The sequence below is a fragment of the Lepisma saccharinum genome, chromosome 29 (genome assembly GCF_977018435.1).
Source record: "Lepisma saccharinum chromosome 29, izLepSacc3.1, whole genome shotgun sequence".
In the NCBI taxonomy this organism is placed as follows: Eukaryota; Metazoa; Arthropoda; class Insecta; order Zygentoma; family Lepismatidae; genus Lepisma; species Lepisma saccharinum.
In genome coordinates this window covers 5,109,425-5,135,601 of record NC_139257.1, presented here as the reverse complement: position 1 = coordinate 5,135,601, position 26,177 = coordinate 5,109,425, and the positions used below count along the sequence as shown (strand labels likewise).

General features: G+C 29.1%; 1 protein-coding gene and 1 pseudogene across 2 annotated transcripts in view; both read left to right on the top strand.

Moving 5' to 3' along the window:
- LOC145981306 (uncharacterized) overlaps positions 1 to 26,177 on the top strand; it is a 410,568-nt gene that overhangs the window by 53,707 nt on the left and 330,684 nt on the right. The window lies entirely within an intron of this gene.
- LOC145981172 (NADH-ubiquinone oxidoreductase chain 1 pseudogene) lies at positions 571 to 1,570 on the top strand (annotated as a pseudogene).

The window sequence follows — 26,177 nt, the reverse complement described above, 5'->3', positions numbered from 1 at the left end:
AGCATAATCATTAGTCTTTTAATTGGGGGCTAGAATGAATGGTTGGACGAGGAATAGACTGTCTTTAGTTAATTAATATATAATTTTACTTTAAAGTGAAAAGGCTTTATTTTTTTAAGGGGACGATAAGACCCTATAGATCTTTATATTATTTTAATGATGTTTTGATTAGTAATATAATTATATATATTATTAAATAGTATTTTGTTGGGGTGATGGGAAGATAATAATTAGCTCTTTTTTATTTAATATTCAATAATTTTTGTTATTTGGATCCATTTTTAGTGATTTAAAGAATAAGTTACCTTAGGGATAACAGCGTAATCTTTCTTGAGAGATCATATCGACAGGAGGGGTTGCGACCTCGATGTTGGATTAAGATATCATTTGGGGGTAGCATTTCAAATTTGATGGTCTGTTCGACCTTTAATTTCTTACATGATCTGAGTTCAAACCGGCGTGAGCCAGGTTGGTTTCTATCTCTTAATATTAAAAGTGTTTTAGTACGAAAGGACCAAATACTTATATTATATATATAATATTGATTAATAATAATTACTATTATGGCAGAGAAGTGCATTGAATTTAGAATTCAATAATGAAGATAAATTTCTTTTTATAGTAGATGATATTAGATTTATTTATTGGAGTTATTTCTTTTATTATTTTAGTTGTATGTGTTTTAATTAGAGTTGCTTTTTTTACTTTATTTGAGCGTAGGGTTTTAGGTTATATTCAAATTCGTAAGGGGCCCAATCGGGTTGGGATTTGTGGTATTTTTCAGCCTTTTGCTGATGCAGTTAAATTATTTACTAAGGAGCAAACACTACCTACTTTGAGAAACTATTATCCATACTATATATCTCCAGTTTTTAGTTTATTTTTGTCTTTGTTTGTTTGGGTTGTTTTTCCATATCACACCTTATTATTTAATTTTTATTTGGGGGTATTTTTCTTTTTATGCTGTATGAGAGTAGGAGTGTATAGAGTAATGTCTGCTGGGTGGGCATCTAATTCTAATTATGCGTTACTTGGGGGGCTTCGAGCAGTTGCTCAAACTATTTCTTATGAGGTTAGATTAGTATTAATTTTACTATCTTTTATTTTTTTAATTGGTGGTTATAATTTACTTTTATTTAATATTTTTCAGGATTATTTATGGTTTATTTTTATTGCTTTACCGTTGGCGTTAGCCTGATTGAGTTCTTGTTTGGCTGAAACTAACCGGACTCCTTTTGATTTTGCTGAGGGGGAATCTGAACTTGTTTCTGGATTTAATGTTGAGTATAGTGCTGGTGGATTTGCTTTAATTTTTATATCTGAATATGCTAGTATCTTATTTATAAGTGTTTTATTTAGAGTTTTATTGTTGGGGGGATACCATTTTTCTTATTTTTTTTACTTAAGGGTTATTTTTTTAGGATTTATTTATATTTGAATTCGAGGGACACTACCACGATTTCGTTATGATAAACTTATATATTTAGCTTGAAAGAGTTTTCTTCCGGTTTCTTTAAATTATTATTTTTTTGTTGGTTTTAGGGGATTGATTGTATCAATTTATATTTAGTTGCATAATAATTAGAATGTGAAGACTTCTAGAATATTTACATTCTATTTTATGTTTTCAAGACATATACTTAAAGTTTCAGTCAAGAAGTCATTTTTTTAAAATTTTATCTCATAATAGTAGGGTTGCTGGGGATATAATGAAATATATAAAATATATAATTGTTAATACTTGCCCAGTAGTAATATATGGAGTCTCTACGGGTCGGGCTCCAATTCAGGTTAATAAAATAAAGGTTGCAAATATTAATCAAAATAATACTTGATTTAATGGATAAAATTGTAGTCCACGAAAATTTCTTTTATGATGTATTGGTATAATAAATAAAATTATAATAGATAATACTAGTGCTACTACTCCTCCAAGTTTATTTGGAATTGATCGTAGAATGGCGTATGCAAATAGAAAGTATCACTCTGGTTGTATGTGTACTGGGGTTACTAGTGGATTTGCAGGTTCTCCTAGGGGTGTTGGAAATATTAATGAGAGTTGTATTAGTCTTAAAATTATAAGTATAAACCCTAATATATCTTTTATTGAGAAGTATGGGTGGAATGGAATTTTATCCATGTTGCTATTAATAGATAGTGGATTATTAGATCCGGTTTGATGCAAGAAAAGTAGATGAATTATGGATATTGCTATTAAAATAAATGGTAATAAAAAATGAAAGGCGAAGAATCGAGTTAGTGTAGCACTATCTACTGCAAACCCCCCCCCCCCAAATTCATTGGACTAACATAGTTCCTAAATATGGAATTGCCGAGAGTAAATTAGTAATTACTGTGGCACCTCAAAATGATATTTGCCCTCATGGTAGTACATATCCAACAAATGCTGTTGCTATTGTTGCTAGTATAATTATAACCCCAATAGATCATGTGTGAAAATATAAATAGGATCCATAATATATTCCTCGTCTAACATGTATATATATACAAATGAAAAATATGGAGGCACCATTAGCATGAATAGTTCGTAGTATTCATCCATAATTTACATCTCGGCAGATGTGTATTACTCTAGAAAAGGCTAAATCTGTTCTTGAAATATAATGTATTGCTAAGAAAAGACCTGTTAAGATTTGGATTGAGAGACATATTCCTATAAGTGAGCCAAAATTTCATCAATAGGAAATATTTAGTGGGGCTGGCAAATCTACTAATGCATTATTTGCTAATTTAAGTAGGGGGTGATAAATCCGTGCTGGTTTTGTCATTTGTAATTATATAATTATTTTTAGAGGCCCATGTGAAAGTCTAGTAATTTTTACAATTGCAATTAATGTAATAAATAGATATACTACTGTTATAGTAGTTATTATTATAATGGATTCGTTGTATAATTTTATTCCTGGTAGGGGGGGGGGTACTTCTTCAGGTTGTATAAGTATCTATATTTTGTAGTATTCAGGGGGTTAATAATGGATCTATTATTATTAATATAAATAAATATAATAATATTAAGGTTACACCCATAATTATTATTTTTGTTCTTATTTTGAATATTTCATTTGCTGTAAGTCTTGTTGTATAAATAAATAGAACTAATATTCCTCCTAAAAATACTAGAAATAGTACATAGGAAAGTCATGTGGATTTTAAAAATGTGGATATTGTTAGGCATGCAGTAATAGTTTGTATAATTAGTGTAATCCCTATAGATAGTGGATGTTTTATATATAGTATTATTAGTGCTAATAATAATATAATAGTAATTAGTATTAATTGTATTTTAATATCAAGGAGTAGTTTAATAAAAGTATTGGCTTTGGGAGCTAATGATGATATAATTATATCTTCCTTGATGTTTTTAGAATTATTAATTCATTAATGATTTACAAGACCATTGTTTTTATTAAACTATAAAAACTTATGTTAAGAGTATTATATATATTAGTTATTTTATTTATTAGATTTTTATGCTTTATTTCTCAACGTAGGCATTTATTAGTAACTCTATTAAGACTTGAATTTATTGTGTTATCCTTATATTTATATATAACTTATTATTTTATTAATAATCAGGAAGAAGCTTATTTTTGTTTATTATTTATTTCGTTTTGTGTATGTGAGGGGGCTCTTGGTCTATCTGTTATAGTATCAGTTACACGTACCCATGGTAATGATTATTGTAATTCTTTTGTATTATTGAAATGTTAAAATATATTTTTTATTTTATATTTTTAATCCTGTTGAGTTTTAATAGTTCTTTATGAATGGTGGTTCAAATTTCTATTATTTTTTGGTTGTTTTTTGTTTTTATTAATAGTATGATTTGGTATCGGAGTATGGGGGGCTGGTTATTTTATTGGCTTAGATGTGATGTCTTATTCTTTAATTTTACTTAGCATTTGAATTATTTTTTTAATAATAGTGGCTAGAAATAGTATTATATCTATTTATTTTTACCCTTGTACATTTATATTTTTGTTAATTATTTTATTATTATTGTTAATATTAACTTTTATAAGAATAATTTTTTTTTTATTTGTTTTTTGAGGGATCATTAGTACCTACTTTATTTTTAATTTTAGGGTGAGGGTATCAGCCAGAGCGAGTACAAGCAGGGGTATATTTACTTTTTTATACATTACTTGCTTCTTTACCTCTTTTGGTTGGTATTTTTATGTTAAATTATAAGGTGGGGGGGTTGTATATATATATATTTAGATATATTAATATTGATATAAATTATTTTATTTGATATATTAGAATGGTGTTTGCTTTTTTAGTAAAAATACCTATATTTTTGGTTCATTTGTGATTACCTAGGGCCCATGTTGAGGCTCCAGTTAGTGGGTCTATGATTTTGGCTGGGATTTTATTAAAGCTTGGAGGATATGGGATTTTGCGAATTATTTCTTGTATTGAGAGATTAGCTGTTAAATATAATATTTTTTGATTTGGTATTAGAATTGTTGGGATTTGAATAATTAGTCTTGTTTGTATACGTCAAATTGATTTAAAGGCCTTGGTTGCGTATTCATCTGTAGCGCATATAGGTCTTGTTTTGATAGGGATTATAACTATAGGGGCATGAGGAATAAATGGTAGTCTTACTTTAATAGTAGCACATGGTCTTTGTTCTTCTGGAATATTTTGTCTAGTAAATATTACTTATGAACGATTAGGTAGTCGTAGTATATTAATTAATAGGGGGATAATTAATTATATTCCTAGATTATCTTTATGATGATTTATATTAAGAATTACTAATATAGCTGCCCCCCCTTCTATTAATCTGTTGGGTGAAATTAGTCTATTAAATAGAATTATTGGGTGATCCTACTTTAGTTTTGTAGGTGTTGCATTACTCTCTTTTTTAAGTGCTGGTTATACTTTATATTTATATTCTTACACTCAACATGGAATATACTACTCTGGTGTATTTTCTTGCTGAAGAAGTAATATTCGTGAATATTTATTATTATTTTGTCATTTATTTCCATTAAATTTTTTAATTGTCTTTTGTTCTCCAATATTTCATTGAATTTAAATTATTTAAGTAGTTTAAGTAGAATAGTAAGTTGTGGACTTAGTGGTAACTAAAAAGTTCTTAGATCAATGGTTTTTAATTTTTTTATTACAAGTATGGTATCAATTATTTTATTAATTATTAGAATAATTTTATTATTATTAGGGATAATATTTTTAATTAGGGATGTTACAATTTTTATTGAGTGAAATATTGTTAATTTGAATAGTTCTAGTATTATCATAACAATATTATTTGATTGGATATCTTTAATTTTTATAGGATTAGTTATATATATCTCTTCTATGGTTATTAATTATAGAGGTTCTTATATAGAAGGGGATTATAATATAAATCGATTTATTATTTTAGTTTTATTATTTGTTGGATCTATAATGTTTTTAATTATTTCTCCTAATATTATTAGAATTATTTTAGGATGAGATGGTCTAGGACTAGTTTCTTATTGTCTAGTAATTTATTATCAGAATGTTCGTTCCTATTCTGCTGGAATATTAACTGCTTTATCTAACCGAATTGGTGATGTATTTATTTTATTATCTATTGCTTGAATATTAAATTATGGTAGCTGAAATTATATTTATTATTTATGATTAGTTTCTGACTTTGATATAATATTAATTACTAGATTTATTATTATTGCTGGGATAACAAAGAGTGCACAAATTCCATTTTCTGCATGATTGCCGGCAGCTATAGCTGCACCAACCCCAGTTTCTGCATTAGTTCATTCTTCTACTTTGGTTACTGATGGGGTTTATTTATTATTTCGTTTTGGAGATATACTAATATATACTGTTTTTGGTAGGATACTTTTATTACTATCAGGACTAACTATATTTATAGCTGGGGTTGGTGCTAATTTTGAATATGATTTGAGGAAAATTATTGCTTTATCTACGTTAAGACAACTTGGGTTAATAATGTTAACATTATCTGTGGGATTAAAGGAGTTATCATTTTTCCACTTATTGACGCACGCTATATTTAAGTCTTTATTGTTTTTATGTGCTGGTGTAGTTATCCATGTTATAGGGGATGTTCGGGATATTCGTTGTATGGGGGGTTTAATTAATAAAATACCAATAACTATTTCTTGTATAATAATTTGTAGTCTTGCCCTATGTGGAATACCATTTTTGGCTGGGTTTTATTCTAAGGATTTAATTTTGGAAATATTAAGTATATCTTCTTTTAATTTAGTAATACTTATTTTATTATGAGTTTCTACGGGTATAACTATAGCTTATAGTTTTCGATTAAATTATTATTTAGTTGGTAAATCTTATAGAGGTATATCATTTCAATTCTTTTCAGATGATGAGGGATGAGGTATATTTAAAGGTATATTAGGTCTATTATTCTTATCTATTGTAGGCGGTTCTGGGTTAATATGATTAGTCTTTCCTTCTGTTTTTGTTATTATTATTCCACTTAGTTTGAAAATAGGGGCAATTATATGTATTTTATTGGGAGGGTGAATTGGATATAATATTACATCTCTCCTGTTCGAAATTTATCCATTTTTTAATAATAAAATAATATATTATTTATTAGGGGGAATATGATTTTTACCTTATTTATCCTCTGGTGGATTAATTGGTAGTTCATTTATTACTGGAGGTCTGTATATTAAGGCTATTGATTATGGATGAAGTGAACTTATGGGGGGACAGGGAGTATATAAATATATAAGGAGTGGTTCTTTAAATATCCAATTAATACATTCTAATTATTTTAATATTTATTTTATATTTTCATTTTTAATAGTAGTTTTATTAATAATTTATATGTGTTTATATAGCTTATAATAAAGCATAATATTGAAGTTATTAGGAAGAATAAAATAATTCTGTAGACACTTCTTGAACTTATTTAAAGTCCAGCTTTATCATGAAAAGATAATGTAATTTTATACTAAAGAAATAGTGTGAGAGTATTAATGGAATTTCACCACTAAAGATGGAAGTTAGCAGCCCCCACTTAATAATATACCCCTTAACTGAGGAGATAACCCTAATTTTATTATTAACATTAATATGCCGCCTTCCTTTGGCTTCAGTCAAATAAGCAAGGGTAATATACACCAATTTATTCAGGTCGAAGCTGATTGCTTTTGCTTCTTGCTCAATAAAGTAAATTGAATTATTCAATACCTTTTGAATGCAACTCAAATATTATTATTAACTATTACTCTAGCATGCTCATTCTAGTGATCCTTGGGTTCATTCGTGATATAAACCTAAAAGTAAGATTAATAGGAATAGGAGTCTAACAGATATTCAATATATTAATTTTGAATTAGTAATAATAACTGTTATTGGTAATAGTAATACAATTTCTACATCAAAAATTAGAAAAATTACTGCAATTAGGAAGAATTTTATAGAGAATGGAATTCGTGCTGAGGATTTTGGGTCAAATCCACACTCAAACGGTGATCTTTTTTCTCGGTCTGTAATTATTTTTTTTGATAGTAATGTGGATAATATTATTACAATTGAGGTGATTATTATAATTAATAATGAGGTACTTATGATTATATTAATTATTTACTTTATTTTATTATAATCTTTTTAATTGGAAGTTAAGCGTACTTTAAATATAGTAAGTAAATTATCTACCTCATCAGTAAATTGAAATATAAAGGAATAATCATACTACATCTACGAAATGTCAATATCAGGCTGCTGCTTCAAATCCGAAGTGATGTGTTGGTGAAAAATGACATAAGATGTGTCGAGCTAAACATACCCCTAGGAATGTTGATCCAATAATAACATGTAACCCGTGAAACCCTGTTGCTATAAAGAATGTGGATCCATATACTGCATCAGCGATAGAAAAGGGGGATTCATAATATTCATATACCTGAAGAATAGTAAAATATATTCCTAATATTAATGTTAATATAAGGGCTTGCGTTGTATGTGATTGTTTTTTTTCTAATAGCCCATGATGGGCTCATGTTACTGTTACTCCTGAGGCTAGTAAAATTGCTGTATTTAATAAAGGTACTTGTATTGGGTTAAATGGAGTAATTCCCCTTGGTGGTCATAATATTCCTAGTTCAATTGTTGGGGATAATCTTCTATGGAAAAATGCTCAAAAGAATGATACAAAAAATAATACCTCTGAAATAATAAATAGAATTATGCCCCATCGTAGTCCTATTATAACTTGATTTGTATGTAATCCTTCATATGTTCCTTCTCGTGAAATATCTCGTCATCACTGAATTATTGTAAGAAGTATAGTTGTTATTCCTATTGATAATAGAATTATATTTTGTTGGTGAAATCATCTAATTATCCCTGTTGTTAATATTATTGCTCTAATAGCTCCTGTTGCTGGTCATGGGCTTTGATCTACTAGGTGATATGGGTGGTTTTGTTTTGGTTTGCTGACATTAGTTATTTTGATTCTCTAGAATAAATAGCAATTAATAAGGCAAATACATAAGATTGGATAAATGCTACTGCTGTTTCTATAATAATTAATATAATTTGTGCTAAAATTAATATTGAAAGTCCAATAATTTCTAATATTGTTCCTGTATTTCCAATTATTGATATTATTAAATGTCCGACTATTATGTTTGCTGCTAGTCGCACTGATAGAGTTATTGGACGAATTAGATTTCTAATTATTTCAATACATACTATAATTGGTATTAATAGTGCTGGTACACCTTCCGGTACTAGGTGTGCTAGTATATGTTTTGTGTTATTGATTCACCCAAATAACATAAATGATATTCATATTGGTAGGGCCAGGGTTAGGGTAAATACTAAGTGACTTGATCTAGTAAATACATAGGGGAGCAATCCTATTGAATTATTAAATAAGATTATTGAAAATATACTAATAAATATTAGGGTTCTTCCCTGGTGACTAAAATGTTTTAAATTCTTCATGTAACTTTATTATTATTATGTTATATAATATAGAGGTTCGTGATTGTATTAATCAAAATGGGGCTGGGATTATTAATAATCCCAGGAATGTTCTTATTCAATTTAGTGATATGTTTATAATTGATGATGTTGGGTCGAATGATGAAAATAATCTTGTTATCATTTTCAGTATTTAATTTTTGGTTTATTTTCTATTTTGAAGTTGTTACTATTTAATAATTTATTATAATTATAATAATTGATGATTATAAATAGAAAATAAATTAATATAAATATTATAAATAGTATAATTCAATTTAATGGATATATTTGTGGAATAAAAAAGTATCTATAAAGATAATTTAGGTTTGACATTCCTATGTTATATATTAACTAACTCTTTTCATTAGAAGTAGTTGTTATATTACTATTTTGTGGTTTAAGAGACCATTACTTACTTTTCAGTCATCTAATGATTCTTGTATAATTTTTATTAATCAATTAATAAAAGATTTGTGAGTTGTAGTTTCAACAATAATTGGTATGAATCTATGATTAGAACCACAAATTTCTGAACATTGTCCGAAAAATAGGCCAATTTGACTAATATTTACTCCTGCCTGGTTAAGTCGTCCTGGGGTGGCGTCTATTTTAATCCCTATGGACGGTATGGCTCATGAGTGTAGTACATCTGCAGATGTAGTTAGTACTCTGATATCTATGTTAATTGGTAATACTGTTCGATTATCTACATCTAATAATCGAAACGAGTCTATTGATATTTCATTTGTTGGGGATATATATGAATCAAATTCTGCTTTTATAAAATCGGAGTATTCATAACTTCAGTATCATTGATGTCCAATAGTTTTAAGGGTTAATGAAGGTTGGTTAATTTCATCTAATAAATATAATAAACGTAGAGAGGGTAGGGCAATAAAAACTAGGGTAATTGCTGGTATAATTGTTCATATTGTTTCAAATGTTTGTCCTTCTAAAAGTATTCGGTTTGTTAATTTGTTATTAAATAATGATGCTATTAAGTATCCTACTAATACTGTAATTATAATTAAAATTAATATTGTGTGGTCATGGAAAAATATTATTTGTTCTATTAATGGGGAGGATCTATCTTGTAATCCTACTTGATTTCAGGTTGCCACTTTTAAGTAAGGGGTATCCCTTATATTTGAAGCTTAAATTCAATGCACTTCTCTGCCACCTTAAAAACTAGTTGTTAGTAAGTAGTATTGGAAGTTCTGAATATGTATGTTCAGAAGGAGGTGATATTTGATATCATTCAATTGATGATGCTTGTTGTAGATTAAATAATGTTGGTCGGGCACTTGTCATACCTTCTCAGGTAATAAAAATTATAATAATTACTGCTGTAAATGATAGGATTGACCCTAATCTTGAAACAATATTTCATATTGTATATGCATCTGGATAATCCGAATATCGTCGTGGTATTCCTCTTAACCCTAGAAAATGTTGTGGGAAGAATGTTAAGTTGACTCCAATAAATATTGAGATGAATTGAATTTTTAATCAATCTGGATTTATTATTACTCCTGTAAATAGTGGAAATCAATGTACTAGTCCTGCTATAATAGCAAATACTGCTCCTATAGATAATACATAATGAAAATGTGCTACAACATAGTATGTGTCATGCAGCACAATGTCTAGTGATGAATTTGCTAACACTACTCCTGTTAATCCCCCTATTGTAAATAAGAAAATAAATCCTAATGCTCATAATATTGACGGAGAGTAATTAATTTGTGTTCCATGTAGTGTTGCAATTCATCTAAATACCTTAATTCCTGTTGGTACAGCGATAATTATTGTAGCTGCAGTAAAATATGCTCGAGTATCAACATCTATTCCTACAGTAAATATATGATGTGCTCATACAATAACTCCTAGGAACCCAATTGCTATTATTGCATAAATTATTCCAAGAACTCCAAATGTTTCTTTTTTACCTCTTTCTTGAGTTACAATATGTGAAATTATTCCAAATCCCGGTAGAATTAGAATATATACTTCTGGATGTCCAAAGAATCAGAATAGGTGTTGATATAAGATTGGGTCTCCCCCACCGGATGGGTCAAAAAATGAGGTATTTAAATTTCGATCTGTTAATAGCATTGTAATTGCTCCTGCTAGAACTGGTAGTGATAATAATAGTAGAACTGTGGTGATTACTACTGATCATACAAATAATGGTACTCGTTCTATGGATATTCCTATAGTTCGTATATTAATTACTGTTGTAATAAAATTTACTGCCCCTAGAATAGAGGATACTCCTGCTAAATGTAATGAAAAAATTGATAAATCTACAGAGGCTCCAGCATGTGCAATTCCTGCAGATAGGGGAGGATATACTGTTCAACCAGTTCCTGCACCACTTTCTACAATTCTTCCTGATAATAGTAGAGTTAGTGACGGAGGTAGTAATCAAAATCTTATATTATTTAATCGTGGGAAGGCCATGTCTGGGGCTCCAATTATTAGAGGTACTAGTCAGTTTCCAAATCCCCCAATTATAATAGGTATTACTATGAAAAAAATTATAATAAATGCGTGTGCAGTTACAATTACATTGTAGATCTGATCATCTCCAATTAAACTTCCTGGTTGGCCTAATTCCATACGGATTAAGATACTTAATGATGTTCCAACTATTCCTGATCATACTCCGAAAATTAAATATATTGTACCAATATCTTTATGGTTAGTAGGAAATAATCATCGTTGCAAGAATGAGATGACTGAAGTTATAGGTGATAAACTGTAAATTTATTTATGAGTTTAAAACTCTCTCATTAAATTTTGGCTTTATAGTTAAGAATAATAATTTTGAACTGCAATTTCAGGGTGATACGTTGTATGTATTAAGGCCTAAAAGAGTACCCCTTATTTATGACTTTGAAGGTCATTAGTGTAAAATTAACTTAAGACCTTATAAAGATTTTATAGAGATATATAAATTGGTTGAATTATAGGTAGTCCACATACTGAGAGAAAAATTGTAACTACCGATAATACTTGTTCTTTTAAATTTAATGGCTTGTTGTTAATAATATTCCATATATTAGTTTTATAATTTATTAAAATTGATGTAAGTGAGGTTCGTAAGTAATAATATAGGGTTAATAATGATACACTAATTAGGATTATAATTATAACTAATTGCTTAAGGTTGGTTGTTTGGATAATGACTATCCATTTTGGTAAAAACCCTAGTAGAGGTGGTAGTCCACCAAGAGATAATATTGATATGAATAAGGATATTTTTTTAATGGGTGGAAGTTTTAATATAAACAGTTGATGGACGTAGTATGTTTTGTTTATTGAAAATAACATAATGGTAGAGGTAGTTATAAGGATGTGTAGTAGTAAATATGTTAACCAGGTATTATCTTCTGATGTTATTCTTAGAATAATTCATGATATGTGGTTAATTGATGAAAAGGCTATAATTTTTCGTAACGAGGTTTGATTTAATCCTCTAATTGCTGATGTTCTAATTGTTAAAATTAAAATTATGTTTAAATTGTCAATTACGTAACTAAGCAATGTTGATGGAGCAATTTTTTGAATAGTTGTTATTACTAGACAGTTAATTCATGTTATTCCTTCTATGACTTCTGGTATTCAAATGTGAAATGGAGCAGCTCCTATTTTTATTAATAAAGCTATAGTTAAAAGCTGGATCTGTATATTGAAGTTTACAGCATTAATTATAATTAATGCTGCGGCCAAAATTATTGATGACGCTAATGCTTGAATTAGGAAGTATTTAAGTGATGCTTCTGTATTTCGTTGATTATTTGGTGTAGAAATTAATGGAATAAAAGATATTAAATTAATTTCTAAGCCTATTCAGGCTCCATATCATGAGGTGGAAGAAATAGAAAGGAGGGTTCCTGTTGTGAGGGTCAATAGGAATATTATTTTCTTGGGGGTTGTGAGCATTAAAAAGGGAAGGATTGATTATTATAGACCTTCATATGTGGGGTATGAGCCCTCTAGCTTAATTAGCTTACCTTTTTATTATATTTTGGTGTATGATGCACTATGGGGTTTGATACCATTGGAGAAAGTTTAATTCTTTCAATTATAAAAATTCATTTTGTTACAAATAAATTAATAAGAACATGTTAAATTTCATGTATACTTTACCCTATCATGGTAATCCTTTTTCAGACATCTTATTTATACATAAATTATAATAGTGGGTTAATAATATTATTTATTAGACTTTTATTGTTATGATCAATAAGTAGAACCTATTTATTAAATAATATAAAATACTTCAGAATCCTTTTTAATTTTATCCAATTTTTTTTAAGTTTTTGTAGTCTAACTTAAAGTAATTGACTTAATTAACATGTCATTTTAATACTTATTGAGTCTAGAGAAAAAGAAGTTAATATATCTATATAGAACACAATTTTGAGGGAAAAAAAATTGTGTTCTATATAGTATGGGAAAGTGAGTAAAAAATAAAAAGGGAGGAAATTTTCGTGAGATAATTTCTAATTATAATTTAATTTAATATAATACATACTATATAATAATAAAGAACCTCTCTTTATATTTTAAAACTAAAGTTTTATTCTAGCTTATAGCTCCCTAGTTAAATTTTACATATGTATTTATTAAAGAGAGGAAAAATTTCCGCCAATTTTTTTATGGGTTGAGACGGTGTATTTGAATTTAGTTCGCAGTGTGTGGGTTTGTTTAATTTTAATGTAAATTAGATTACAGGATTTTAAATTTTAATATTTATTTTGTCCGGCTAAATTCGTGCCAGCTGCCGCGGTTAGACGTGGGGACATAAGTGGAGAGTTGTTGGCTTAATTGTAGTAATAATTGATTTTTTGGTTGTTTATATTTTATTTATTAGGTGAAATTTTTAATATAATTTGTTCTTTATTTTTATTAATTCTATAAAGGTGATATATTAAACTAGGATTAGATACCCTATTATTATCATTGTAAATTTGGTTTGAGTAGTATTAGTTATGATCTTGAAACTCAAAGAATTTGGCGGTGCTTTATTCTATTTAGAGGAACCTGTCCCGTAATCGATATTCCGCGTTCTATTTGACCTATTATTGTAAAATATCAGTTTGTATACCGCCGTAATTTGAATATATATTTAAATATATATTCTTTTTTTCTGTTGAAATATATTTCAGGTCAAGGTGCAGCTTATTAGTGGGTGGAGATGGGTTACATTATGTTGATTTGGATAATATATTGAAATTATATTTGAAATTGGATTTAATTGTAATTTTGTTTTAGAATAACATTTTGGTTTATTAGCTCTAGGGCATGCACACATCGCCCGTCGCTCTCATTTATATAGGTGAGATAAGTCGTAACATAGTAGGCGTACCGGAAGGTGTGCCTAGTTTGAATAGTATCAAAATATTTCTGTTAGTTAGAATATTCATTTACATTGAGTAGTTAGTCGTGCAATTCGACATATTTTGATAGAAATTTTATTACTATTTGAATTTAGTTTATAAGTTGATTGTATATGAAAAGTAATTTTATTGGGGTTGGTTATATATTTAGTGTATATAAATTAGTTTGTTATAGGTTATTACTACAGTGTTGGGATTTATTAAATATATGAAATATTGATTTTTATTATAGGAGATGTTAATAATCGTACCTTTTGTATCAGGGAGGATTAAATTTTAATTGAATATTCTATTTTCTCGAAGGGTGAGGAGCTAGTAGACTAATTTTAAGGTAAAAGTGTTATATTTTTCTGTTAAAATTGTTATTTGTAATAAAATGTTATTCGACTTACCTTATATCTAGTTATTAGGGAATTATATTTAATATAGCTTTACATTTTAATATTTTTATATTAATATATATATTACAATATTAATGTTTAGTTATGACTAGGGGGATGTGCTTCTGGTTAATATGTTGGTTATAACTTTATATTAAACTATTATATTTATTGGTTTGGAGATTGTTAATTTTTGTAATTTTGTTATAATTTATTTGAAATTTTATTAAAAATTTAGTTTGGTTTTACTTGCTTACTTAATTATATGTTTTAATTGGTTTTATTTTGAAATTATGATTCTATTAGTATATTTATTTAATTAATTAAAGGAATTAGGCAAAATTTATTCTCGCCTGTTTATCAAAAACATCTTTTCATGATTTTTATATGAAGTATAACCTGCCCAATGACGCTTGTTTAATGGCCGCGGTATTTTGACCGTGCGAAGGTAGCATAATCATTAGTCTTTTAATTGGGGGCTAGAATGAATGGTTGGACGAGGAATAGACTGTCTTTAGTTAATTAATATATAATTTTACTTTAAAGTGAAAAGGCTTTATTTTTTTAAGGGGACGATAAGACCCTATAGATCTTTATATTATTTTAATGATGTTTTGATTAGTAATATAATTATATATATTATTAAATAGTATTTTGTTGGGGTGATGGGAAGATAATAATTAGCTCTTTTTTATTTAATATTCAATAATTTTTGTTATTTGGATCCATTTTTAGTGATTTAAAGAATAAGTTACCTTAGGGATAACAGCGTAATCTTTCTTGAGAGATCATATCGACAGGAGGGGTTGCGACCTCGATGTTGGATTAAGATATCATTTGGGGGTAGCATTTCAAATTTGATGTTCTGTTCGACCTTTAATTTCTTACATGATCTGAGTTCAAACCGGCGTGAGCCAGGTTGGTTTCTATCTCTTAATATTAAAAGTGTTTTAGTACGAAAGGACCAAATACTTATATTATATATATAATATTGATTAATAATAATTACTATTATGGCAGAGAAGTGCATTGAATTTAGAATTCAATAATGAAGATAAATTTCTTTTTATAGTAGATGATATTAGATTTATTTATTGGAGTTATTTCTTTTATTATTTTAGTTGTATGTGTTTTAATTAGAGTTGCTTTTTTTACTTTATTTGAGCGTAGGGTTTTAGGTTATATTCAAATTCGTAAGGGGCCCAATCGGGTTGGGATTTGTGGTATTTCTCAGCCTTTTGCTGATGCAGTTAAATTATTTACTAAGGAGCAAACACTACCTACTTTGAGAAACTATTATCCATACTATATATCTCCAGTTTTTAGTTTATTTTTGTCTTTGTTTGTTTGGGTTGTTTTTCCATATCACACCTTATTATTTAATTTTTATTTGGGGGTATTTTTCTTTTTATGTTGTATGAGAATAGGAGTGTATAGAGTAATGTCTGCTGGGTGGGCATCTAATTCTAATTATGCGTTACTTGGGGGGCTTCGAGCAGTTGCTCAAACTATTTCTTATGAGGTTAGATTAGTATTAATTTTACTATCTTTTATTTTTTTAATTGGTGGTTATAATTTACTTTTATTTAATGTTTTTCAGGATTATTTATGCTTTATTTTTATTGCTTTAACGTTGGCGTTAGCCTGATTGAGTTCTTGTTTGGCTGAAACTAACCGGAATCCTTTTGATTTTGCTGAGGGGGAATCTGAACTTGTTTCTGGATTTAATGTTGAGTATAGTGCTGGTAGATAGGGTAAAGTATACATGAAATTTAACATGTTCTTATTAATTTATTTGTAACAAAATGAATTTTTATAATTGAAAGAATTAAACTTTCTCCAATGGTATCAAACCCCATAGTGCATCATACACCAAAATATAATAAAAAGGTAAGCTAATTAAGCTAGAGGGCTCATACCCCACATATGAAGGTCTATAATAATCAATCCTTCCCTTTTTAATGCTCACAACCCCCAAGAAAATAATATTCCTATTGACCCTCACAACAGGAACCCTCCTTTCTATTTCTTCCACCTCATGATATGGAGCCTGAATAGGCTTAGAAATTAATTTAATATCTTTTATTCCATTAATTTCTACACCAAATAATCAACGAAATACAGAAGCATCACTTAAATACTTCCTAATTCAAGCATTAGCGTCATCAATAATTTTGGCCGCAGCATTAATTATAATTAATGCTGTAAACTTCAATATACAGATCCAGCTTTTAACTATAGCTTTATTAATAAAAATAGGAGCTGCTCCGTTTCACATTTGAATACCAGAAGTCATAGAAGGAATAACATGAATTAACTGTCTAGTAATAACAACTATTCAAAAAATTGCTCCATCAACATTGCTTAGTTACGTAATTGACAATTTAAACATAATTTTAATTTTAACAATTAGAACATCAGCAATTAGAGGATTAAATCAAACCTCGTTACGAAAAATTATAGCCTTTTCATCAATTAACCACATATCATGAATTATTCTAAGAATAACATCAGAAGATAATACCTGGTTAACATATTTACTACTACACATCCTTATAACTACCTCTACCATTATGTTATTTTCAATAAACAAAACATACTACGTCCATCAACTGTTTATATTAAAACTTCCACCCATTAAAAAAATATCCTTATTCATATCAATATTATCTCTTGGTGGACTACCACCTCTACTAGGGTTTTTACCAAAATGGATAGTCATTATCCAAACAACCAACCTTAAGCAATTAGTTATAATTATAATCCTAATTAGTGTATCATTATTAACCCTATATTATTACTTACGAACCTCACTTACATCAATTTTAATAAATTATAAAACTAATATATGGAATATTATTAACAACAAGCCATTAAATTTAAAAGAACAAGTATTATCGGTAGTTACAATTTTTCTCTCAGTATGTGGACTACCTATAATTCAACCAATTTATATATCTCTATAAAATCTTTATAAGGTCTTAAGTTAATTTTACACTAATGACCTTCAAAGTCATAAATAAGGGGTACTCTTTTAGGCCTTAATACATACAACGTATCACCCTGAAATTGCAGTTCAAAATTATTATTCTTAACTATAAAGCCAAAATTTAATGAGAGAGTTTTAAACTCATAAATAAATTTACAGTTTATCACCTATAACTTCAGTCATCTCATTCTTGCAACGATGATTATTTCCTACTAACCATAAAGATATTGGTACAATATATTTAATTTTCGGAGTATGATCAGGAATAGTTGGAACATCATTAAGTATCTTAATCCGTATGGAATTAGGCCAACCAGGAAGTTTAATTGGAGATGATCAGATCTACAATGTAATTGTAACTGCACACGCATTTATTATAATTTTTTTCATAGTAATACCTATTATAATTGGGGGATTTGGAAACTGACTAGTACCTCTAATAATTGGAGCCCCAGACATGGCCTTCCCACGATTAAATAATATAAGATTTTGATTACTACCTCCGTCACTAACTCTACTATTATCAGGAAGAATTGTAGAAAGTGGTGCAGGAACTGGTTGAACAGTATATCCTCCCCTATCTGCAGGAATTGCACATGCTGGAGCCTCTGTAGATTTATCAATTTTTTCATTACATTTAGCAGGAGTATCCTCTATTCTAGGGGCAGTAAATTTTATTACAACAGTAATTAATATACGAACTATAGGAATATCCATAGAACGAGTACCATTATTTGTATGATCAGTAGTAATCACCACAGTTCTACTATTATTATCACTACCAGTTCTAGCAGGAGCAATTACAATGCTATTAACAGATCGAAATTTAAATACCTCATTTTTTGACCCATCCGGTGGGGGAGACCCAATCTTATATCAACACCTATTCTGATTCTTTGGACATCCAGAAGTATATATTCTAATTCTACCGGGATTTGGAATAATTTCACATATTGTAACTCAAGAAAGAGGTAAAAAAGAAACATTTGGAGTTCTTGGAATAATTTATGCAATAATAGCAATTGGGTTCCTAGGAGTTATTGTATGAGCACATCATATATTTACTGTAGGAATAGATGTTGATACTCGAGCATATTTTACTGCAGCTACAATAATTATCGCTGTACCAACAGGAATTAAGGTATTTAGATGAATTGCAACACTACATGGAACACAAATTAATTACTCTCCGTCAATATTATGAGCATTAGGATTTATTTTCTTATTTACAATAGGGGGATTAACAGGAGTAGTGTTAGCAAATTCATCACTAGACATTGTGCTGCATGACACATACTATGTTGTAGCACATTTTCATTATGTATTATCTATAGGAGCAGTATTTGCTATTATAGCAGGACTAGTACATTGATTTCCACTATTTACAGGAGTAATAATAAATCCAGATTGATTAAAAATTCAATTCATCTCAATATTTATTGGAGTCAACTTAACATTCTTCCCACAACATTTTCTAGGGTTAAGAGGAATACCACGACGATATTCGGATTATCCAGATGCATATACAATATGAAATATTGTTTCAAGATTAGGGTCAATCCTATCATTTACAGCAGTAATTATTATAATTTTTATTACCTGAGAAGGTATGACAAGTGCCCGACCAACATTATTTAATCTACAACAAGCATCATCAATTGAATGATATCAAATATCACCTCCTTCTGAACATACATATTCAGAACTTCCAATACTACTTACTAACAACTAGTTTTTAAGGTGGCAGAGAAGTGCATTGAATTTAAGCTTCAAATATAAGGGATACCCCTTACTTAAAAGTGGCAACCTGAAATCAAGTAGGATTACAAGATAGATCCTCCCCATTAATAGAACAAATAATATTTTTCCATGACCACACAATATTAATTTTAATTATAATTACAGTATTAGTAGGATACTTAATAGCATCATTATTTAATAACAAATTAACAAACTGAATACTTTTAGAAGGACAAACATTAGAAACAATATGAACAATTATACCAGCAATTACCCTAGTTTTTATTGCCCTACCCTCTCTACGTTTATTATATTTATTAGATGAAATTAACCAACCTTCATTAACCCTTAAAACTATTGGACATCAATGATACTGAAGTTATGAATACTCCGATTTTATAAAAGCAGAATTTGATTCATATATATCCCCAACAAATGAAATATCAATAGACTCGTTTCGATTATTAGATGTAGATAATCGAACAGTATTACCAATTAACATAGATATCAGAGTACTAACTACATCTGCAGATGTACTACACCCATGAGCCATACCGTCCATAGGGATTAAAATAGACGCCACCCCAGGACGACTTAACCAGGCAGGAGTAAATATTAGTCAAATTGGCCTATTTTTCGGACAATGTTCAGAAATTTGTGGTTCTAATCATAGATTCATACCAATTATTGTTGAAACTACAACTCACAAATCTTTTATTAATTGATTAATAAAAATTATACAAGAATCATTAGATGACTGAAAAGTAAGTAATGGTCTCTTAAACCACAAAATAGTAATATAACAACTACTTCTAATGAAAAGAGTTAGTTAATATATAACATAGGAATGTCAAACCTAAATTATCTTTATAGATACTTTTTTATTCCACAAATATATCCATTAAATTGAATTATACTATTTATAATATTTATATTAATTTATTTTCTATTTATAATCATCAATTATTATAATTATAATAAATTATTAAATAGTAACAACTTCAAAATAGAAAATAAACCAAAAATTAAATACTGAAAATGATAACAAGATTATTTTCATCATTCGACCCAACATCATCAATTATAAACATATCACTAAATTGAATAAGAACATTCCTGGGATTATTAATAATCCCAGCCCCATTTTGATTAATACAATCACGAACCTCTATATTATATAACATAATAATAATAAAGTTACATGAAGAATTTAAAACATTTTAGTCACCAGGGAAGAACCCTAATATTTATTAGTATATTTTCAATAATCTTATTTAATAATTCAATAGGATTGCTCCCCTATGTATTTACTAGATCAAGTCACTTAGTATTTACCCTAACCCTGGCCCTACCAATATGAATATCATTTATGTTATTTGGGTGAATCAATAACACAAAACATATACTAGCACACCTAGTACCGGAAGGTGTACCAGCACTATTAATACCAATTATAGTATGTATTGAAATAATTAGAAATCTAATTCGTCCAATAACTCTATCAGTGCGACTAGCAGCAAACATAATAGTCGGACATTTAATAATATCAATAATTGGAAATACAGGAACAATATTAGAAATTATTGGACTTTCAATATTAATTTTAGCACAAATTATATTAATTATTATAGAAACAGCAGTAGCATTTATCCAATCTTATGTATTTGCCTTATTAATTGCTATTTATTCTAGAGAATCAAAATAACTAATGTCAGCAAACCAAAACAAAACCACCCATATCACCTAGTAGATCAAAGCCCATGACCAGCAACAGGAGCTATTAGAGCAATAATATTAACAACAGGGATAATTAGATGATTTCACCAACAAAATATAATTCTATTATCAATAGGAATAACAACTATACTTCTTACAATAATTCAGTGATGACGAGATATTTCACGAGAAGGAACATATGAAGGATTACATACAAATCAAGTTATAATAGGACTACGATGGGGCATAATTCTATTTATTATTTCAGAGGTATTATTTTTTGTATCATTCTTTTGAGCATTTTTCCATAGAAGATTATCCCCAACAATTGAACTAGGAATATTATGACCACCAAGGGGAATTACTCCATTTAACCCAATACAAGTACCTTTATTAAATACAGCAATTTTACTAGCCTCAGGAGTAACAGTAACATGAGCCCATCATGGGCTATTAGAAAAAAAACAATCACATACAACGCAAGCCCTTATATTAACATTAATATTAGGAATATATTTTACTATTCTTCAGGTATATGAATATTATGAATCCCCCTTTTCTATCGCTGATGCAGTATATGGATCCACATTCTTTATAGCAACAGGGTTTCACGGGTTACATGTTATTATTGGATCAACATTCCTAGGGGTATGTTTAGCTCGACACATCTTATGTCATTTTTCACCAACACATCACTTCGGATTTGAAGCAGCAGCCTGATATTGACATTTCGTAGATGTAGTATGATTATTCCTTTATATTTCAATTTACTGATGAGGTAGATAATTTACTTACTATATTTAAAGTACGCTTAACTTCCAATTAAAAAGATTATAATAAAATAAAGTAAATAATTAATATAATCATAAGTACCTCATTATTAATTATAATAATCACCTCAATTGTAATAATATTATCCACATTACTATCAAAAAAAATAATTACAGACCGAGAAAAAAGATCACCGTTTGAGTGTGGATTTGACCCAAAATCCTCAGCACGAATTCCATTCTCTATAAAATTCTTCCTAATTGCAGTAATTTTTCTAATTTTTGATGTAGAAATTGTATTACTATTACCAATAACAGTTATTATTACTAATTCAAAATTAATATATTGAATATCTGTTAGACTCCTATTCCTATTAATCTTACTTTTAGGTTTATATCACGAATGAACCCAAGGATCACTAGAATGAGCATGCTAGAGTAATAGTTAATAATAATATTTGAGTTGCATTCAAAAGGTATTGAATAATTCAATTTACTTTATTGAGCAAGAAGCAAAAGCAATCAGCTTCGACCTGAATAAATTGGTGTATATTACCCTTGCTTATTTGACTGAAGCCAAAGGAAGGCGGCATATTAATGTTAATAATAAAATTAGGGTTATCTCCTCAGTTAAGGGGTATATTATTAAGTGGGGGCTGCTAACTTCCATCTTTAGTGGTGAAATTCCATTAATACTCTCACACTATTTCTTTAGTATAAAATTACATTATCTTTTCATGATAAAGCTGGACTTTAAATAAGTTCAAGAAGTGTCTACAGAATTATTTTATTCTTCCTAATAACTTCAATATTATGCTTTATTATAAGCTATATAAACACATATAAATTATTAATAAAACTACTATTAAAAATGAAAATATAAAATAAATATTAAAATAATTAGAATGTATTAATTGGATATTTAAAGAACCACTCCTTATATATTTATATACTCCCTGTCCCCCCATAAGTTCACTTCATCCATAATCAATAGCCTTAATATACAGACCTCCAGTAATAAATGAACTACCAATTAATCCACCAGAGGATAAATAAGGTAAAAATCATATTCCCCCTAATAAATAATATATTATTTTATTATTAAAAAATGGATAAATTTCGAACAGGAAAGATGTAATATTATATCCAATTCACCCTCCCAATAAAATACATATAATTGCCCCTATTTTCAAACTAAGTGGAATAATAATAACAAAAACAGAAGGAAAGACTAATCATATTAACCCAGAACCGCCTACAATAGATAAGAATAATAGACCTAATATACCTTTAAATATACCTCATCCCTCATCATCTGAAAAGAATTGAAATGATATACCTCTATAAGATTTACCAACTAAATAATAATTTAATCGAAAACTATAAGCTATAGTTATACCCGTAGAAACTCATAATAAAATAAGTATTACTAAATTAAAAGAAGATATACTTAATATTTCCAAAATTAAATCCTTAGAATAAAACCCAGCCAAAAATGGTATTCCACATAGGGCAAGACTACAAATTATTATACAAGAAATAGTTATTGGTATTTTATTAATTAAACCCCCCATACAACGAATATCCCGAACATCCCCTATAACATGGATAACTACACCAGCACATAAAAACAATAAAGACTTAAATATAGCGTGCGTCAATAAGTGGAAAAATGATAACTCCTTTAATCCCACAGATAATGTTAACATTATTAACCCAAGTTGTCTTAACGTAGATAAAGCAATAATTTTCCTCAAATCATATTCAAAATTAGCACCAACCCCAGCTATAAATATAGTAATAAAAGTATCCTACCAAAAACAGTATATATTAGTATGTATGTACCTCCATTACTTCTCCCATTATTTATTTTTTCACCCAACCATAACTGCTTCTTCAGCATTAGAATTGATATGCATCTTTATAATTTGATTTTAATCTTTACAATTTATCAGAAAAATAATTAAGAATGTTAGTTTAAACATAAATCAGGGATATGTCATATTGATTAAATTAATGTATTTAAGTGAAAACTATTGTAAGAAGAAAATGTTCTACCTGAAGGGAAAATATTTACCAGCAGTTTATAGTACAAGGAAAATATTGTGGAAGTATTCAGAAAAAAAAGTCATGGAAGGAATGTTCCCTTACTTCTCAGTTTCTCCAATTAATTAAAATGCAAAAGGGGTACATCTTATCCTTTTAGCTCAGTGGAAGAAAATCTACTCAACAACCCAAGTTAGATGCTTCTGTTCAACAAAACATGAGTAGCTAGCTATAATCCCACTTTAAACTGTAGGTCCAGTGCATAAAGTGAACTTAAAACATCAAATTAATCATGAGTAGCTATATACTCAGAATTTATTTAAAATTCTGTAGAAATAAATCAATAACTAAATACAACAATTTTAGCTACATATCTGAAAAATCATACTTATATATATTTTTATAATACCCAAAAGGAACAAATTTATATTAAGGTGCTGGGGGACAATTAGAGACTTGTGGGACACTTCTATTTCCTTTGAGGAACCCCATGCGCATGCGTTGCGCAGCTGCCGCCTGGTGTTTTTCGGATGGGCGACTTTGGTGTTCCTTTTGACTTCTTTTGTTCCGCCTTTCTATCTTCACTGGTACTGGCTGTACAGCGGTGTGAAGTTCATTTTCACACGTTTTCGGCATAGTCTAGCTCCTCACGGAGGCATCCTCTCGGCAAAGTGGAAGGGGCACTTTCGTCTCAATTTCATGGGCGGTATCTGTGGTTTTCGTTTGTACCCTACCTTTAGAATCACCCTGTATATATGTATGTATGTATCGAAGATTTCGGGCTTGGCCCCTCCTCAAAAAATCCTGGGTACGGACCTGATTGCACCCCTAGATGAAAAATCCTGGTGCCGCCACTGCCTTCCCCTCCTAGTTTACCCAATTGCCTCTTCTGTATATAACCATATATCCAGGACATTTTGAATGGCACATATTCTTGTTCTAGAATCGAGGTATGTGCATATTGCATGATCTAGGGCTCACAAATATTAAACCACGAAGATCTCCACAATAATATTTCCTTCGGAAAAAAGATCAAACTGTGATATTATTTACTATTATTAACTACTATTTGTCACAACACAATTTACTGGGGCAAGGTAGGGGTCTATCATTAGTTGGTTGTAGGGAATCTGAGAAAATGCTTATGGGAGTATTATTTTTATTATTCTCTTGGAAATATCAAACTTCCAATGGTGCAGAGATGCATAATATAATAAATCAACTATTCTTTCACAATGTGAGTTGATTGATTTTTTTTCACTTCACTGTTTTGCCATTTTTGGATAATCGCGAAGATGTGAAGGTACACTCACAAAGAACACCCATGCCCTCACCGGAATTCAAACCTGGGATTCCTGGCATCATTGCACGATGTGCTAACCAGTCCGCCACGGAGGCTGGCATATGAACTGATCACATTGAAGATTTCCGTCATGTGAAGTAAAGTTGAAGTTGTTGCATTTTTTTTCTCCATAAGGAATGAAGGGGATTCTATAAACATTTTTTCATCATGATTTTCAAACATAGTGTGTGTGTGTTGCTAATGATCTAGAAATCGCTTGCACATGCAACATGGGGATAAATTCACACTATATCATGTGGTATGGTTACATTTTAGTAGCAGTACCCATTCAGACGATGTAGAAATAAATGTACACCTGGTACGAAACTGTCAAGTCTTCTAATATATGTAAATAATATGAACATCAAACCCAAATATGCACCAACGCCTGAAATATGCATTTAATGCACTATAAAACTGGGAGAGTGTTTCAAATTTAGTCAAATGAATGAATTCGTTGAAAGAATGTGGATTTTCCTCAAGGAAAAAAATATGCAAAATCCGCCAGCGAATAATCAATACTCATCTTCATCATCGCCATTGGTAAAAAGTGCAAAAAGAACTGACGGTAAAACCAAGTAAATATGAAGTAAATTATGCTCTTATAAAAAAAGCGGGACTCCAACCAAGTATAAAAACTTGAAAGGAAGGACTTCACTATACATTTCTAACAAAAGTAACAAGAATGAAGTACTGGCCTGGGTCTGTAAATAAAGATACAGAAGGTTCGAAACATGTAGAGGAATTCGTACCTGTAAGTCCCATGACGTTACTAACATC